The 19,399-nt window shown below is 38.6% G+C and overlaps 1 protein-coding gene across 1 annotated transcript in view; it reads left to right on the forward strand.

Annotated features, from left to right (window-relative positions):
* SCFD2 (sec1 family domain containing 2) overlaps nucleotides 1–19,399 on the forward strand; it is a 396,683-nt gene that overhangs the window by 187,068 nt on the left and 190,216 nt on the right. The window lies entirely within an intron of this gene.

Below are 19,399 nucleotides of genomic sequence, written 5' to 3' on the forward strand. Positions count from 1 at the left end.
GTGGCTTTGCTTTCCCATCACTGCCGTGTTCTCCCTCCACCTGCCTGTTAGCGGAATGGAAGAGAAGGACAAGCGGCCGTGCTGACTAGTTTGCAAATAGTTCACTTATCATTGCATCATGTTTTTATAAACAGGAACTTGAGATCCACACATTTATAAGTGTTTTTAGAGGAATGTGTCAAGCACAAGCTGTGGCACGTAGTAGCCACTTGGCAAACATCTGCTAAACGATTGAATCTTCAACTAGAGGTCCAGGTGTTTGGGGACCCAAGGTCATGTGTTTGGCTGGAAGAAGAGACATCATGGGGCAGTTTGGGAATATTAACGGCACTCTAAATACACGCAGCGCTTGGAAGACAGACAGCAATTTTTTTACTTTCCATGAAATACGGTGCTTTACTTTTATTTTGTGATGGGATACCTTGACCACTTTATATTGAAGCCCTTTTGGAGACCTTAAACTTTAGTGACCTTATAAAATGTCAACAAATTTTCTTTCTTCTCATCCAGGCAAAAAGTCCTCTTGGGTTCAGTTGGGTCTGACCATCTCTCTAACCTGATACTGTCTATTTCTCTCACTGTGGGCTGTGAAACAGGGACTACATCCCACGTCTCTGCCACGTCTGGACTTCTGGGCCCCAGAGACCTTTGATGTTAACCGTGAACCCTCATTTTGTTACTAGCACCTTGGCTCTGTCCTACCAGACCCAAAACAAGTTATTAATGGCCCTGTCACAGTGGTTTAGGACTAGAGTTCCACAGATTGCCTGAGTCGAAATCCTTATTCATCATGTGGCCCTACAAGTTATGTATCATTTCTGTGTCTTCATTTTCTCATCCGCAAAATGGGTATCCTAGTAGCACCTACATCATAGCATTGTTAAAACTGTGCCGGGCACATTGTGAGTGCTCAGTAAATGACAACTGCTGTCTTGGTGGTGGTAGTGACAACAGCAGTCGTATCTGTCTTAAGTTATGAGGATGTAGCCACTAAGAACTATTTTGTGATTTAGTTTTGTCTTACGTACATTGAATACTTGGAGAATAGCAAAGTCCTTTTGTCACCAGATTGTAAAAGTATTGGATACTTTATTCCCCGCTTAATGTATGGTCAAGATTTTTTTAAAAAAATTTCCCATTGATAACTTTAATTCAGATCTCCCAAAATAACCAAATAACCATGTTTAATTTGAAAGTTTTAATCAAAGAAGTGATGAGATTTGATTTATCTTTTGGGATGATTTCACTGAACAACTGTTATGGTCAACTTTGATTTGATAGAAAAGACACTGTCAGCGACACACACAAGGGTCCAATTGCTTTCCTGGTTATGAAAGGCAGATGAGGCCTTTGTGAGGGAAGGTCATTATCTTCCCATAGTAATTACTATTCTATAAAAGCCAACACTCTCTCACACCTGATTACTGAGGGAAAACAAGACGCTGGTTTCTGTGTAAGTGCCTTGTGGTAAGGGCCAACTTTGGAATTTGGTCTGATGTCACTGCTGATTGGCCCCAGGGGTCTGGGTTTTGTCTGTGTTATTGGAATACCTCAATTTATCTGTTTTCCACAGGAGATCACAGCACTCTTTAGGAGTTTGGAAAGTTCTGAAATGAAAGCACACTTCAGGACTAAGACATGGCTCTCCCAAACACTGGCAGTCCTCACAAGGCTAACAGTGTCTGTTGACCTTAAGGAACGATTTTTTTTTTCTTAGCCATCAAACCACAGGATTTTTAAACTGGCTTTATGACCATCTCTCCCTCTAGTCCACCCTCTTACTTACTTTGGACAGAAACTCAATTTCAGGGGCAACATTGTCGTGTTGGGCCTTTTCTTTCCAGTTTCTTAAAGATTCCTTTCAGGTCTACAAGAGAAAAGCAAATTCTATCAGTTATATTTGGTTCCCCAAGTGGCTTTTGAACCCCAAGTGATATGGATACTACTGAAACAAAAGCCTTCCATTAAAAAAAAAAAAAGTGGATGCCTTGCCAGTTATAAGAGGAAGTAAATGCATGTGGTGGATGAAAGAGAGGGGAGGGAGGTGTGGAAGGAAGTATTTGAGAGTCAGAATTGAAAGCGTCCCTGCCAATTAGGCCTGTGACCTTGGCTGTTTCTTAGCTTTCAGTTTCTTCCTCTGTGAAGCTGGAAATCACGGGTACCACCCTCACACAGTGGGGGAGGACCAATGCTTGGGCTGCCCTCAGTGAGTACTCAGTAAATCGTATGTTACCATGATTACCATTATTATTATTGTGCCGTGCTCTAGACTGAACTCCACGTATTCAATTATGAGATCTTATGTCATCAAAACGTTTTCTAAACACTTTTTCTGATAGAAATATTTGAATGAGCTCTCTTTGTGATCATATCTCATTTCAGATTTTAGGCTTCACCAAACCTCTTGATCTAATCACCATCTACTTATAGATGGAGATATGCAGTCACTGATACGACTGATATTATGTACTTTTAACTCCTGGTAGACTGTGATGGACTCAAGCCCATCATTTCACCAGTCACCATGTGTTTACTGAGTACCTACTATGTGCCAGACAGGAGTGGGTTCTGGGGATACAGTGGAGAACAAGAGAAAGCCCCTGCCCTGAAGGAGCTTGTACAATATTTTAATGGCAGCATTACTTCTTACTCGTATTTATATCCCATTCATTCTACCTAGTACCTGGCACACAGGAAATACTCAATAAATGTGGGGGGGTTTTGGTGAATTGAGTGCAGCTTACTGAAATGGAAGTCCAGTGTGCTCTTTCTGGAAATTTTTCTTTAAGGAAAAAAAAAAAATCTAAGATTTTCCATGAAAGGTCCCCTTGTCTTTATGTTTTATTTGTTAACAGTCTCTATCCATCTGGTTGGATAGAAAAATAGGTCTTGCTGATTACTATCTTCTCACTGTTTGAAGAAACCCTTCGTTGATTTTCCATATATGTAGATAATTATCTGTGCTGCTTGTATGTGTAAAGAAATGTGTAAAAGGAGAAATGAACAGAAATGCAAACCAGGGTTGGTGGACTTGTTCTTGGACGTGACCAGTTTTTGCAAAGCTCGTCAAGAGCTCTTTCTCTAATGGGCACAGAATTCCTAGTCTGCCTGCACACCAGCAGCCTCCCCTTCTACACCTGCAAATTAAGAAGAAACAGAGCAGGTGGTAGGGTGGGAAGGAAGTAGCAGGCGAAGGCCTGTTAGTGCTTGGCCTTGTAGAGAACGCTTCACCTTTTTAGAATCACCTGTTACCTCTGAGGTAGATGCTATTCACCACTGCACCCCACCCCCATCCTCAATACAGATGAGGAATCTGAGGATCAGAGGTTAAGAAGCTCCCAAGGGCACCCAGTTGGGAGGTAGCAGAGGCAGGATTTGAGCCCAGGCTTGCCTACCCAAAGGCTCTGTCTCTGAAGACAAGGCTGCACCCCTTCGCTACCTGATTAATAGTCTCAAGTAAGTCTTGCAGGAGTCAAGACTCTCCTCCTCAAAGCTGCTCTGGGGCTGGTGAGACAGATCCTGGAAGTGGTAAGTTGAAGTGTGCTCTTGTGTTCAGCTCTCCTTGGGCCAGGACACAGAGACTCAAGAGGAGCCAGCATGGCCTGGGATTCTCTCAAGTTTCCACAGATTTGGTTTCTGGGCAGGTTTTGAGTTACACCGAGTGTAGGAAAAAAAAAAAATCCCTCTCCTTGGTCTTTTGTTGTTGTTGTTGTTGTTGTTTTTTAGAGTCTGTTAAGATGCAGAAATTTTGTGTAGGTGCAGTTACAATTAATGCACCTTTGGCCTTCTGTGTCGAATAGTGCTTTCAACTTTTATCCCATACAGAATCCAAGATATGTGACAAGGTGGTAGCAGCTAGAGGCTCTGTGGTTGCTTAAAAACCTGTTGGTGTTTCAAGGATATGTTAACGTCTGTCCTCCTTCTACCATCTTCCTCACAATCCAGAAGTACTGTTCTGGCTCTGTTGTTTGTTGAGAAGCATGTGGTTCAGGATTCTTTCAGTTGTCAGACATGGAAGAAAACCCAACTGAATTAAGGAAAAAACAGAGGTTATTGTTTCACATAAACTAAGAGTCCAAGGCCATCCAGCTTCAGGTACAACTGGATCCAGAAACTCAAACTGTGTTATCCGGACTCCTTCACCTCTGCCCGTGTTCTTCTCTACACGCCTAATGATTCCAGGTTTGTATCCTGTATAACTGTTAGTTGTTCATAAAATATTTCCACCTTTCTTCCTTCTGGGTACATGGTAGGGTTATTCTCCTTTGTCTCCTGAAGTTAGGTATGGTGATGTGATTTACTTTGACCAATAAAATATGTACGTAAGAGGCATGTGTCACTTCTTGTCAGAAGTTCCTCCCACAGTATCCCCCAATTTCAATATTTGTCCAGCACTAGTGAAGATATTACCAATGAGAGAACATGTCTGCTCTCTCTTTGGCTTCTTACAGTGATTGATAACCTTTCTACCTCTGATTGATGCTTATTAATTCGGCCTTCTGGGAATCAGGATGAAAGCAAATCTTATACTACTTTTATGTGTGTGGAAGTTTCTAGCTTGAATCTGGCATAGGGTAACAAGCAGGTTCTCACTGTACATTTTTAAAAATAATTTAAAGATACGTGTCTCAATCTTTTCTTCTTTGGGTTGATATTTTTTTCAATTTTTTTCTTGAATGACATGCTTCTAAGTCTCCTAACTATATTGACTATTGTCTTCATCTTGTGCTCCAATTTGTCTATAAACCTGTTTTCCTTTTATTTTTTAATCCTTTCTATAATGTATATCTTTTAATTTGTTGTGTTGAGACCATTTACATTTATTGTAATTATTGAAATGTTTGGATTTAGGTCTACCATTTTATTATTTGTTTTCTGTTTGTTTCTTGTATTTCTCATTCTTCTGTTTTCCCTTTCCTTCCTTCTTTGGGTGGTTTGAGCACTTTTTAGTATTGCATTTTTAATTTATATATTTTTTGTTTGACTCTACTTTTTTGTGTGTGTGTGTGGTACGTGGGCCTCTCACTGTTGTGGCCTCTCCCGTTGCGGAGCACAGGCTCTGGACGTGCAGGCTTAGCAGCCATGGCTCACGGGCCCAGCCGCTCCGCAGCATGCAGGATCCTCCTGGACCGGGGCACGAACCCGCATCCCCTGCATCGGCAGGCAGACTCTCAACCACTGTGCCACCAGGGAAGCCCTGACTCTATTTTTTTGTACAGTGTTTTTAGAGGTTGCTCTAGGGATTACAATATACATACTTAATATATCAACTTAATATTTTAGTACTTCAAATGGAACATAGAAACATTATTCACATATATTAAAAACAGGTCTAGTGAAAATGAATTTTCTTAATTTTCTTTCATCTGAAAATATTGATTTCACCTGCAATCCTAAGGAATACTTTCACTGAATATAGTTCTTTTCTCTTAGCACTTAAAAAATTTTGTTTCACTTTCTTCTGGACTCCAGTGGTTTCTGATGAGAAGTCTACAGTCATTCTAATTTCTGGGTTTGGGGATGTTTTTAGCTCAGTCTGAGGGAAACAAGAGATGGAAATGGTATACTTCCCACCAGTTTGATGGGATTTCAAAGTCTGGTCTCTTGCATTCTGGTTTCATGCGCTCTGTACAGGTTTTGTAATGGGAGATAAATGATGGAGTGTGCTTACTTCATCTAACCCAGAGCCTCTCTATGCATCTGTTTTGGGGAGGAGTGGATATGTAGTTCAACAGAAGCTGCTAAACACTGTTATATATTAATAAAGTATGTGTGGTATGTATGTATATATGTATATATTTAATAAACACATATTACTTACATATATGTGCCAAGCATAATTTTAGGTCTGTTGCAAATTAATTAATTTAATACTTATGACAGTCCTATGAGGCATGTACAATTATTGTCCTGTATTTTACAGATGAGGAAACTCAGGAACAGAAACTTTAAGTTGCCCAAGTCACATAGCTAGCAAGTGGGGAGCTAGGATTCAGATACCTGGGGAGTCTGGTTCAGAGTCCAACTCTTAATCATAAATCATCACACTAAACTGTTGTTAATTAAATTGTTATAATTATATAGTTATATAAAAAAATAAGAAGAAGAAAAGAAAAAATAATAGCTCATCATTATTGAGCACTTTCTAGATCTTTGTTCTATACTAATAACTTTATACACATCATCTCATTGAATTGATTTGTTCATTCATGCAGTTTTTATTGAGAATTATGTTAGGTACCGTGTGAAGTGCTTGGGCTTAGAAGCGAGCAAGAGAACAGTTCCCTGCCCTGGTGGAGGTTGTATTCTAGCAGAAGGGTTGTTAAACAAATGACTCCCATGTAATTATGTGATTGCAGTGTGAAAAGTGTTACAGAGGAGACTATTAACGGGGAGAGCATTCTAGTGGGGTTTCTAATTTAAAATCTACCAGTCATGATAGGATAGATTATTTTGAAATAAAAAACAACCTGAAATTTTCAGTGGCTTAAACCAATGAAATTTATTTCTTGTTTATACTGCATGTCCATCAAAGAGTGGGCTGAAGGCTTTCTTCTGTGTTAGTATTTTTGTCTTCCTCAATCAGGGACACAGGCTGACAGAGCAGCCACCAACAAGCACATGGCCATTCTCAGGAGAAGAGGAAAAAGCATGGAAGACACGACTGACTATTGAACCTTTACTAAGAAGGAACCGTAGCTTCTGCTCACATTTCATTGACCAGAGTGAGGATATGATCAGTCCTAACTTACAGGGGACAGGAGGAGTAGTTCTGCTGTGTGCCTAGAAGAAGGAAACCCAGAAATATTTGGGGAGCAGCATTAAGATCACCAGGTTTGTCTTGAGGTCAAGGAAGGCTTCCTTAAGAGACATCGTTTGGGTTGAATTCTTAAGCAAAAGGCAGAGGGATTGGGGTTGGGAAGTAGATGGAAAGGCAAATGTGACTGAAGTAATGGGAGTAAACAGAATTATACGAGGTCTTGTAAGTTAAAGGGGTTTGGGTTTTATTCTAAGAGCTATGATAAGCTAGCAAGAGGTTTTGAGTAGATGTAAGCAGATTTGTACTTTAAATGGGATCCTATGGTTGGTGTAGAGAGTGGATGGGATGGGAGTGAGAATGAGTAAGCATAGGTGAGATAGTAAGAATAGGTGTCCTATGCTACTGGGACAACAGTGAGAACACTGTTGTCCTAGTAGTATAGGCTAGAGAATATGGTAATTTGATTTAGGCAGTAGCAATTGACAGAAATGGGTGGATTAGAGAAACCGGGTTTAGAGGTGGATGGAATAATCCTCCGTGATCCCAAAGAATCTACTAGTCTCCACTTTCTCCATGAGGAAACTAAAGCTTGGGGAAATAACAAAGCTTTGCTAGTGAGTGGCAAACCAGGAATTCAAACCTGACCTCATTCCCAAACTTGTACCCTTAACTGCCATATCACACTACTTCGGTGGAACGTACTGAGAATAGTTTATGTCCCTGGAATGGAGAATAGGCTGGAGAGCTTACATTGCAAATGGTCAGGGCTCCCACTTGGCTCAGATGGTGCTTGCAGACCCTTGGATGGCAGATGCCAGAACTCCAACTTTCTCTGCTCACCTATATGGGCCTGGGATCCTGAGCCCTACTGGCTGCACAGTAAATCCCAGTCATGCTTATAGTGAGGTGATGTTAAAATCAAAGTTGAGAATCGTATCTAAATGCTTCCATTTAAATTAATTTATGCATTAAGGCTAGAAGCTTGATGTTGTAGGGTTAAAGTACTTTAGAGATTTTAGTGCATCCTGATTCCTTCCTTCCTCTCTCCTTCCTTTCTTCCATTCTACGTTCCCTTCTTCTTTCTTTCATCCATTCACTTGGTCATTAATCATTTTTTGAGTGACGTTTATTGCAGAGCAGTATAGCAAAGTGATTCATAAAGTAGAACTCCAAAGTCCTTCCGTAAACCCTTTTCCATACCTTCTGCTGACATCAGAATTCCAGGCCTAGCTCAATATCCACCAGTCCATGAAGCCTTCTCCACTTCTGCCGAGGAGTTCTGAATGACTTTCACTGTGGTTATTTTTAAGTGCAATTTATCTTAGACTAACCTCCTACTTCCCTCTGTAGCTTGTTCTTGAGAATAGGGAGCTCATACTTTTTACTTCTTTCACTTTCCGTAATGTACTCATCATGATACTAAGTATGCAGTTACTTCCTAATACACTCAAGAATAGAACAATAAATGTTTTATCTTAATCTTTATATGACATTGGTTTTTGAACATGATAAACTGTGAAATACAAGTGGTCTTGAAATATAATCGTTCATAAAATCCATGTAACAAATCAGAAACCCAAATTAATATATTCAAATATGGAAATTTGTTAAAACAATATTATTTTTAAAATTAATTTATTTTTGGCTGCACTGGGTCTTCGTTGTTGCACGCGGGCTTTTGTCTAGTTGCAGTGAGCAGGAGCTACTCTTTGTTGCGGTGTGTGGACTTCTCATTGCAGTGGCTTCTCTTGTTGCAGAGCACAGGCTCTAGGCGTGTGGGCTTCAGCAGTTGGGGCTCGCGGACCCTAGAGCGCAGGCTTAGTAGTTGTGGCGCACTGCCTTAGTTGCTCTGCGACATGTGGAATCTTCCTGGACCAGGGCTCGAACCTGTATCCCCTGCATTGGCAGGCGGATTCTTAACCACTGCACCACCAGAGAAGTCCTGGAAATTTTTAAATAGTAAAATTAGCAGTGTTGCCTAATATTCTTTTTCTGTTCCAGGATCCCTCCAGGATTCCATATTACATTTAGTCATCGTATCTCCTTAGGTTTCTCCTGGCTATGACAATTTCTCAGACTCGGTATTTTTGATGACCTAGATGTTCTTAAGGAGTACTGTGCAGGTATTTTGTAGGATGTTCCTCAACTGAGATTTTTCTCATGTTTTTCTCATGATTAGCCTGGAGTTATGGGTTTTCTTTACATTTCCTGCCTCAGTCCTAGAATCAGCTATTTCTTCAAGGAGCCCTGGTTCCTTTCACTGGGGAATGGTATTAGAAATCAACATCTGGTGCTTAGTATGCTCACTGCTGTTGGGATGTTATTCTTCTAGACCCTCTCAGCTAACAAAGCAAGGAAATATATGTATGTATATAAAGCCACGTAAATATACACATTTATGAATATTTCCATTATAAAACCATCTCTATTCAGATTAAGCCAAACATTAGTTTATACTGATGTCTCCAACTCTAATTCATTACCATGTGGCTCATTCTAACCTCATTCCCCTTGGTTTTCTGTATGCTTCCACACCAACAGTTAGAAACCTGGCTTCCACCATCCTCCATCCACTTATGCAATGGGTTAGATTCAGTTTACGCACCGTTCCCCTCCATTAAGATACTACATAAGTGAAGTTGTAGATTTCTCAGGGTACCATATACAGAACCATCCCTCTTCAGTTGTGATGTTAATCACCTGGTCAAGGTTTTGTTGGGTTTCTTCCTGTAATAGAGTTACTGTGTTCTCCCTTGCAACTAATAAAGCAATTTATGGTCATTTGCTTTGAAACAATGCACATATCTTGCTCCACATAAAACTATCACCCATTGATTCTTGCTCCTACCGTTCTTACAGTGATGGCTACCAAAAAAATGGTGTTTAACTCCACCATATCTCTACTCATTAGTTGACATTCTTCGAGAAGGAAAAGCTCTCTTCTCCCGTAGCTGTCTATGTATGTATTTATCTATTTATTATCAGTATGGATTCCTATTTAATCAGTGTATTATAATTCACTAATTTTGGGGCCAGTTGTCTCAGATCTGGCAGGTGTCAGCCTCTTCAAGCTGGCTCCCATATGCATTTGACATGCCTCATTATTTTGGGACATTTCCTTACTTTCTGGCACAGCAAGATATTCCAGGCTCATCTTATGCCTTTCCTGCTTCATCCCTGGAATCACCCTTTTTTTTTTTTTTTTAATTCCCTGGTTCCTTTCAGTGGGGGAGTGGTATATAGAAACCAAGATCTAGGCACTAGGTATACTCATTGTTAATGATGTGTCATAGCCTCTAGGCCCTTCAGCAGACAAAATTAGGAAAAAAACAGTTTTTTTAACATACATACAAATAAATAAAAACGCACATACACACAAATTCATATTAGAAGCATATATACATTAGAAAATGGGTGTTATATCTATATATAGTTATATCATTAGTTATATAGTTATATAACTATATATATGTCTAGTAGATGAATATATGTACCTGCCATTCTACTCCAACCCCCAGGGTTCCTCCTTGCCTTTGTCCCATTCCATATTTGCATTTCACTTTTTTTTTTAAACCTCTTTATTGGAGTATAATTGCTGTACAATGCTGTGTTAGTTTCTGCTTTATAACAAAGTGAATCAGTTATACATATACATATGTTCCCATATCTCTTCCCTCTTGCGTCTCCCTCCCTCCCACCCTCCCTATCCCACCCCTCTAGGTGGTCACAAACCAACTAGCTGATCTCCCTGTGCTATGTGGCTGCTTCCCACTAGCTGTCTATTTTACATTTGGTAGTGTATATATGTCCATGCCACTCTTTCACTTTGTCACAGCTTACCCTTCCCCCTCCCCATATCCTCAAGTCAGTGCTCTAGTAGGTCTGTGTCTTTATTCCCATCTTACCCCTAGGTACTTCATGACCTTTTTTTTCTTAGATTCCATATATATGTGTTAGCATTCGGTATTTGTTTTTCTCTTTCTGACGTACTTCACTCTGTATGACAGACTCTAGGTCCATCCCCCTCACTACAAGTAACTCAATTTCGTTTCTTTTTATGGCTGAGTAATATTCCATTGTATATATGTGCCACATCTTCTTTATCCATTCATCTGTTGATGGACACTTAGGTTGCTTCCATGTCCTGGCTAGGTTGCTTACATGACTCTTTTTGAATTATGGTTTTCTCAGGGTGTACGCCCAGTAGTGGGATTGCTGGGTCGTATGGCAGTTCTATTTGTAGTTTTTTAAGCAGGCTCAATAACAAAAAAACAACCCAATCCAAAAATGGGCAGAAGACCTAAGTAGACATTTCTCCAAAGAAGATATACAGAATGCCAACAAACACATGAAACAATGCTCAACATCATTAATTTAGAGAAATGCAAATCAAAACTACAATGAGGTATCATCTCACGCTGGGCAGAATGGCCATCATCAAAAAATCTAAAAACAATAAATGCTGGAGAGGGTGTGGAGAAAAGGGAGCCCTCTTGCACTGTTGATGGGAATGTAAATTGATACAGCCACTATGGAGAACAGTATGGAGGTTCCTTAAAAAAATGCATTTCACTTTTTCACAGCGAGAACCCTGTCTCTCAGCAGCATCAACACATTTACTCCATTTGCTTAATCCTACAGTGCACAAACGAAAAGAAAAAAGCAGTTTCAGAATTGCTAAACTCATAGCACTATGAAAACGAAGCCTACGAAATATAGTTCAAGGTTTGCTTGCAGTTCTTTTTCTTCCCGGACTGAAGGTATTTATCAAAGCATTGTGTTCTCAAGTTACTTGGATCACTTCTTCCCTCACCTGCCCACCCGTGCCACAACATGGTTCTATTTTTCAGTTGGGATCATATGTTTATTTGTTTGCATTCAGTTTCAGGGTTCTCTGCGACGTTTATTGATTTAATTATACTTTTGAATATGTGCAACATTAACATTCTTCCACATTTAAAATTATACAGAAGATGTGTTCAGAAATGTTACTCACTCCTCCATCGCTTTCAACTTGTATTCCACCCACCTCATTCATTCCTTTGTCGGTAACCAATTTTACTGGTTTCTGATTTATTCTTCCTGTGTTTCCTTTTGCAAAAATAAGCAGGGAAATGCATGGTTTCTTACTTCCCCCTTTTTCTTACACAGGGGCAGCATACTGTATGTACTGTTTTATACTGTGCTTTTTTTACTTAATATGTCCTGGAAATTATTCCATATTAGTTCACAGAGAGCTTTCTTGTTCTTTACTACGTTCGCCTAATATTTCATGGTGCGAATGCACCATACTTTATTTAACCACATCCTGTGGTTGGATATTTAGGTAATTTCTAATATTTTGTGATTACAAATGATGGTGCAATGGGTAACCCTATGTATACATGTTGGAAATATATGATCAGGATAAACTGTAGTCATGGTATTGCTGGGTCAAGGGTAGGTGATTTAGTTTCGTTAGATATTGCCAAATTCTCCATCCATATGGGTTGTACCCTTTTACCTTCCCACCAGCCATGTAGGAGAAGGCCTGTTTCTCTTTAGCCTCACAACAAACTGTATTGTCAAGCTTTTGATTTTTTGCCGATCTGATGGGTGAGGTATTTCAATATTGTTTTAATATGATTTCTCTTTTAAGTGAAGTTGAACATCTTATCATATTTTAATGTCATTTATATCTTTCATGGGAATTTTTTATTCATATCTTTTGTACATCTTTCTATAATATTTTTGGTCTGTTTTTGATCAGTTTTTTAAAGCTCTTTATAAATTAGGGATATTAGTCCTTTATCTAGGATGTAGTGCAAATATTTTCTTCTAATGTGTTGTCTTTTGTCTTTGCATACAGTGTTTTTTTGCCATGCATTTTTTTTAAGATAATCAAATATATCAGTCTTTTTAAATTGCATCTGGATTTTGAGTCATAATTAGAAAGCCTTTTTAACTTTCAGGTTATAGAAGAATTATTTAAGAATTCACCCATTTAAAAAAATTAATTGCATGATTTTATTTTTAAAATATCTTATTAATTTGGAGTTTGTGCTTATGGGCAACATGAAGAATGGATCAAAATTTATCATTTTTCAAATGACTATCCAGTTGTCCAAATACCCTATATTAAAAAGCCATCTTTATTCCCACATTTTGGGATGCACCTTATCATATACTAACTTCCATCTGTCAGTTCTCCTTCTGGACTTGCTCTTCTGTTTCATAGGTCTATTTGTGCTCCAAGACCACACCATTTTAGTTATAGAGACTTTGTAGTAGGTTTTAATATTTCTTTTAGCTATTCCCCCACAGCTCTTTCTTTACATTGTTTTCCTTAGATAATCTTGTGCAGTTATTTTTTCATATGAACTTTAGTATTTAGTAAAGTCAATTTGTTTATTTCCAGAAAAAAATGGCTCCTTGGTGTTTTTATTGGGATTTCACAAAATTTATAAATTGACTTAGAGATCACAGGTATATTTTGATAATGTTGAGATGGAGATGTCCTAACCAAGAACCAGGGATACCTTTCCATTCGTTCAAATCTGCAATTGTGTTTTAGAGCAGTGTTTTAAAACAGTGTTTTTCACATAAGTTTTAAGCTTTTCAAGTTTATTTAAGTTCTTTTTAAGTTTACCCTTTCCTTTTTTTTTTTTTAATGGCTTAAAACACAAACATTTATTTTCTTATTATGTCCGTGGTTAAAAAAGCAGGAGCAGCTTAGCTGGATGGTTCTGTTTTAGGATCTCTCATGACACTGCAGTGAAGGTGTTGGCTGGGGTTGCAGTCATCTAAAGGCCTTACCACCACTGGAAAATCTGCTTCCAAGATCACTCACAAGGATATTGTCAGGTGGCCTCTGTCCCTAACAGGCTGTTACCTGGAGATCTCAGTTTCCCACTACATGGTCCTCTCCATAGGGCTGTTTGAGTGTCCTCATGATATGGCAGCTGGCTCTCTGTGCTCCAGAAACTTTCTAACAAGGAGAAAACTTTCCAAAAATGAAGAAAGAAATCTTCCAACAAGAAGCCTGGATAGGAAATTGACATCCCTTTTGCCTTGGGTGCCAAAATCTGGGGGCAGGTGCACTCTGAGTTTCCCTTAAGAAGGAACTTCTTATGGTTTTTTTGTTTGTTTGTTTTTGTTAATGTGGCCTTGGCATGAGCCCTCGGTGCCCGCTGCATCTCCTCTGTCCTCCCTTAAGTTTACCTTTTTCATTGTTACTGTAAATGGAGTTTTCTCTACCATTACATCTTTTAACTTCAACCAGTGTTTCTAACATTTCTATTTACAAGCAATGCTTAACACATTTGCTTCTTCATTTCAAACAACTATCTCAGCACAGCCAGACTGTGTGCAATGCATCAAAGATAGTTCTTCCATGAGTAACTTTCTCCGTGTCAGCAGATAAGGTTAAAACTTTACACATGTACTGTGGACTAGAATCCACTAGAACCTTCGCCATCCAGAATTCTGAAGATCAGCTATTATTAAAAGGAGAATATCATTCTGGAAGCTCTGTGAGTTGCTCTTTGGATTAGTGCAACAGGAATGGTATAACCACGGTCAGAGAAAGGAACAGGACCAGAGATCACACCAGATCTTATTGGAACAGCCACATTTGGATGTGCAGCTTGTCAAGCTGGGTTTCCGCACAACATGATAGTGACTCATGTAGCCCCGTAAAGTCACTCAAACTGAGTTTCTGCAAGCCAGTCCTTTTTACAATGCATGAGGGGTGAAGTGTGTTAAGTAGTTTACCATACAGAGCGCACTGGTAGTTTCTTCCCTGTCCCTGGGAGCTGCAGTGCTTCAGTGTAAACTTTGTGTTTGACATTTCTCTGTCTCTGATGAGGCATTTGAAGTTGTGCCAGAAGTGGAGATCTGTCCTTTCTGTACTTAATCTCACAGCTGTGGGTTTGCGTGGTTCATTCGGCAACACAGTTTGGGGTAGTGATGATTATTTATGCTAAAACTCTGAGCATTTGCATAGTCATGAGATTTCAGTGACAACTTACAAACTTTTTTAGACGTTACGTCCAACACTAGTAAACTTTACACTCACTAGAAAAGAGAGATACTAGAAAATACTAAAAAAGAAAGGGAATTTTCAGGACCCAGAATAAGGCTGAAATAAAACCAGAAGTTCAATTTCTACAATCTCTTGATACTTGCTGGGTTTGGCTGAGGTCATATGAGATTCTGTAGGGAACTTTCTGTGTTTGTTCATCTCCAGCTATTCGTCCCTCATCCAAGTCTTATAATCATGCGTATTTTGTCAGAATACCTTTTAAAGAATCTTTTTGATAATAGGAATTTGTAATGTAGTCCTAATGACTTTTCAACACCTCATTTAATGAAGGCAATTAAATTTTGCTAACTAGCCTGGATAGAAAAATTTTCTTATGACTAATTGAATAATCAGATTAAGAAACTGTTTCTCGGGCTTCCCTGGTGGCGCAGTGGTTGAGAGTCCGCCTGCCAATGCAGGGGACGGGGGTTCGTGCCCCCGTCCGGGAAGATCCCACATGCCGCGGAGCGGCTGGGCCCGTGAGCCATGGCCGCTGAGCCTGCGCGTCTGGAGCCTGTGCTCCGCAACGGGAGAGGCCACAACAGTGAGAGGCCCGCTTACCACAAAAAAAAAAAAAAAAAAGAAACTGTTTCTCTATATACATGCATGCATGTGCACAGATTTCTTTATTTATATAATTTATTTAGTCTCTTACAGCTGTGATGGTATTTCTGATTCTTTTTTTTAAAAACACCTTTACTGGAGTATAATTGCTTTACAATGGTGTGCTACTTTCTGCTTTATAACAAAGTGAATCAGCTATACATATACGTATATCACCATATCTCCTCCCTCTTGCATCTCCCTTCCACCCTCCCTATCCCACCCTTCTAGGTGGTCACAAAGCACCTAGCTGATCTACCCGTGCTACGCGGCTGCTTCCCTCTAGCTATCTATTTTACATTGGGTACTGTATGTCAGTCCATGCTACTCTCGCAGTTCGTCCCAGCTTACCCTTCCCTCTCCCCGTGTCCTCAAGTCCATTCTCTACGTCTGCGTCTTTATTCCTGTCCTGCCCCTAGGTTCCTCAGAACCTTGTTTTTTTTTTTAGATTCCATATATATGTGTTAGCATATGGTATTTGTTTTTCTCTTTCTGACTTACTTCACTCTGTATGACAGATTCTTGGTCCATCCACCCCACTACAAATAACTCAATTTCTTTTCTTTTTATGGCTGAGTAATATTCCATTGTATATATGTGCCGCATCTTCTTTATCCATTCATCTTTCAATGGACACTTAGATTGCTTCCATATTCTGGCTATTGTAAATAGTGCTGCAATGAACATTGTGGTACATGACTCCTTTTGAATTATGGTGTTCTAAGAGTATAAGCCCAGTAGTGGGATTGCTGGGTCAAATGCTAGTTCTATTTTTAGTTTTTTAAGGAACCTCTGTACTGTTCTCCATAGTGGCTGTATCAATTTACCTTCCCACCAACAGTGCAAGAGGGTTCCCTTTTCTCCACACCCTCTCCAGCATTTATTATTTGTAGATTTTTTGATGATGGCCATTCTGACTGGTGTGAGGTGATACCTCATTGTAGTTTTGATTTGCATTTCTCTAATGATTAGTGATGTTGAGCATTGTTTCATGTGTTTGTTGGCTATCTGTATATCTTCTTTGGAGAAATGTCTATTTAGGTCTTCTGCCCACTTTTGGATTGGGTTGTTTGTTTTTTGATATTGAGCTGCATGAGCTGCTTGTAAAGTTTGGAGATTAATACTTTGTCAGTTGCTTCATCTGCAAATATTTTCTCCCACTCTGAGCATTGTCTTTTCGTCTTGTTTATGGTTTCCTTTGCTGTAAAAAAGCTTTTAAGTTTCATTAGGTCCCATTTGTTTATTTTTGTTTTTATTTCCATTTCTGTAGGAGGTGGGTCAAAAAGGATCTTGCTGTGATTTATGTCATAGAGTGTTCTGCCTATGTTTTCCTCTAAGAGTTTAATAGTGTCTGGCCTTACATTTAGGTCTTTAATCCATTTTGAGTTTATTTTTGTGTATGGTGTTACGGAGTGTTCTAATTTCATGCGTTTACATGTATCTGTCCAGTTTTCCCAGCACTACTTATTGAAGAGGCTGTCTTTTCTCCATTGTATATTCTTGCCTCCTTTATCAAAAATAAGGTGACCATATGTGTGTGGGTTTATCTCTGGGCTTTCTATCCTGTTCCATTGGTCTATATTTCTGTTTTTGTGCCAGTGCCATACTGTCTTGATTACTATAACTTTGTAGTATAGTCTGAAGTCACGGAGCCTGATTCCTCCAGCTCCATTTTTCTTTCTCAAGATTGCTTTGGCTATTTGGGGTCTTTTATGTTTCCATACAAATTGTGAAATTTTTTGTTCTAGTTCTGTGAAAAATGCCAGTGGTAGTTTGACAGGGATTGCATTGAATCTGTAGATTGCTTTGGGTACTATAGTCATTTTCACAATGTTGATTCTTCCAATCCAAGAACGTGGTATGCCTCTTCATCTGTTCGTATCATCTTTATTTCTGATTCTTAATAACCCCAGGACCATCATTTGGAATGCTGATACTTTTAGAATGTAGTAAATAATAATAGTAGATAATATTTATTGTGCACATCTGTGCCAGGCACTATTCCAAATGATTTATTTATTCTTCATAGGAGCCGTATTAACAGGTTTCTATTATTATCCTGCTTTGAACAAATGAGGAAACTGAAGCAAGTTAAATAACTTACCCAAGCTCACTCGGGTAATAATTATTGGTAATTTAATCCCTGGATTCTTAACCACCGCAGAAGTAACCACTTAGCAAAAGTGAGGCTAAGAACTCTGGTTACTAACTAACATGACAGATAAAACTCCTGTTACTTTCATTTTCTCCACCAGTTCCCTGACAACCACTTTGGCTTCCTTTTAATTTACATGTACCACCATTTATTGGTATTTCTGGTGTTTCTACACTAAGTTTTTCCTTTATATTTCCATTTTCACATAACTGGGATGAGGTTCAATTCAGTGTCATGCCCAGGGTTTTATAAACGTTCACATACCGCTTATCCATAAATACTTTTTTTAATTAAGGAACGGAACCTTCCATTACATTAACACCCACTAGGGGGCATTTAATGAGGGAAATGGCTGATAATTATGTGTGCAGTAGGCACAGAGTAGGAGGAATGTAATGATAGTTTATGCTTTTCTATTTCAACTCTCAGCTTTGTGAAATTTTGTGATCCCATGTGGAAAAAATAGGTTGCTGAAACAGTCCTATGAGTGACATTAGTGATTTGGAAAAGTGGGGAAGACTTGTAATTGTTTACTGCTTTTGTAGTTCTAACATTAATGGTCATGGTAGAAATGGTGGAAGCAATATCCTGGTACGCCTTTTATCTTTCTGGAGACAATTGAAATAAGCACAACAGATACATATTGGGTTTTCTTGCAGAGATATATACATATATATATATATATATACACACACACACACACACACGTATATATGTGTGTATGTATATATACATATATACATACACATATGTGTGTATGTATATATACATATATATACATAAACTCATATATATTTTCTTCTCCATTTCCCCCTTTTTATGCAAATGTTAGCATTGGACTTTGCCTTGCTTTTTTCACGTAATAAATTAATATTACATAGTGTATTATCATGTTATATTAATATTAATTAATATTACATGGTATATTATTATGTATTTTAACAAATTGTAATGTAAATTCATCACAGGCTGAGAATGTGCCATTATGTCTCTGTCTACATATGTGTAGCACAAAGCCTGTTATACTATACTATGTAAATATTTGTTCAGTGAAATGAAGCACACCTCTGGGCTGCAATTTGCCCATCATACGGCAATTTCTCATTTAGCTCTGATTCACTGGGATTATTTTACATGTATAGCATTCTGTTGTCATTTTAATGTCTCCTTGTTTGCCACACTTACCTAAAAACCTTCAGTGATGTTGATTTTGACCTTGGGAGATTTGTATTCCTCTAATTACTAAATCTCTACATCTTTTGAGAGTTTTGATATCCCAGAAGAATGAAAACTATAAGAATTACTTTTAAGAGAAAAGCTATAAATTATTATAATTAGAAAAAAAGGCATGACCAACTATGTCTTAATAGTGAAGATGTGATATTGCTAAAACAGATTAAAAAGTACCAGACTGCATAGCCATATACTTCAGAGTGTATCTTTTCTCCCAGAAATACTCAGTCTGCCTGTGTCTGTCACAGGCCACCTAAGCTGTTTTTATGAAAGTTGTAGCCACAGGACTCAAGAGGGACTTTGGGTGTTCTAAATTTTTGAACTGAAGGTTGAAATAAACTTACATTTGATAGAACAATAACCCATAATTAACTTTTATGTAACAATCAGATTTATGTAGATATTCTTGGAGGATTATGAAAATATAAGTTATTTTCCAGGGTCTGAATTACTGAAAGACCATCAGAGATAATGTATACTCTAGTGTTTTTTAGTTTCTTTTTGCATTCTCAATCTCCTGTTAATAGTCACTTTGGGATTTACACACCTCCCTAGCACAGAGTTTGCCAGATTTCTTCTTTTACCT

Source organism: Lagenorhynchus albirostris, chromosome 4, assembly GCF_949774975.1.
Source record: "Lagenorhynchus albirostris chromosome 4, mLagAlb1.1, whole genome shotgun sequence".
In the NCBI taxonomy this organism is placed as follows: Eukaryota; Metazoa; Chordata; class Mammalia; order Artiodactyla; family Delphinidae; genus Lagenorhynchus; species Lagenorhynchus albirostris.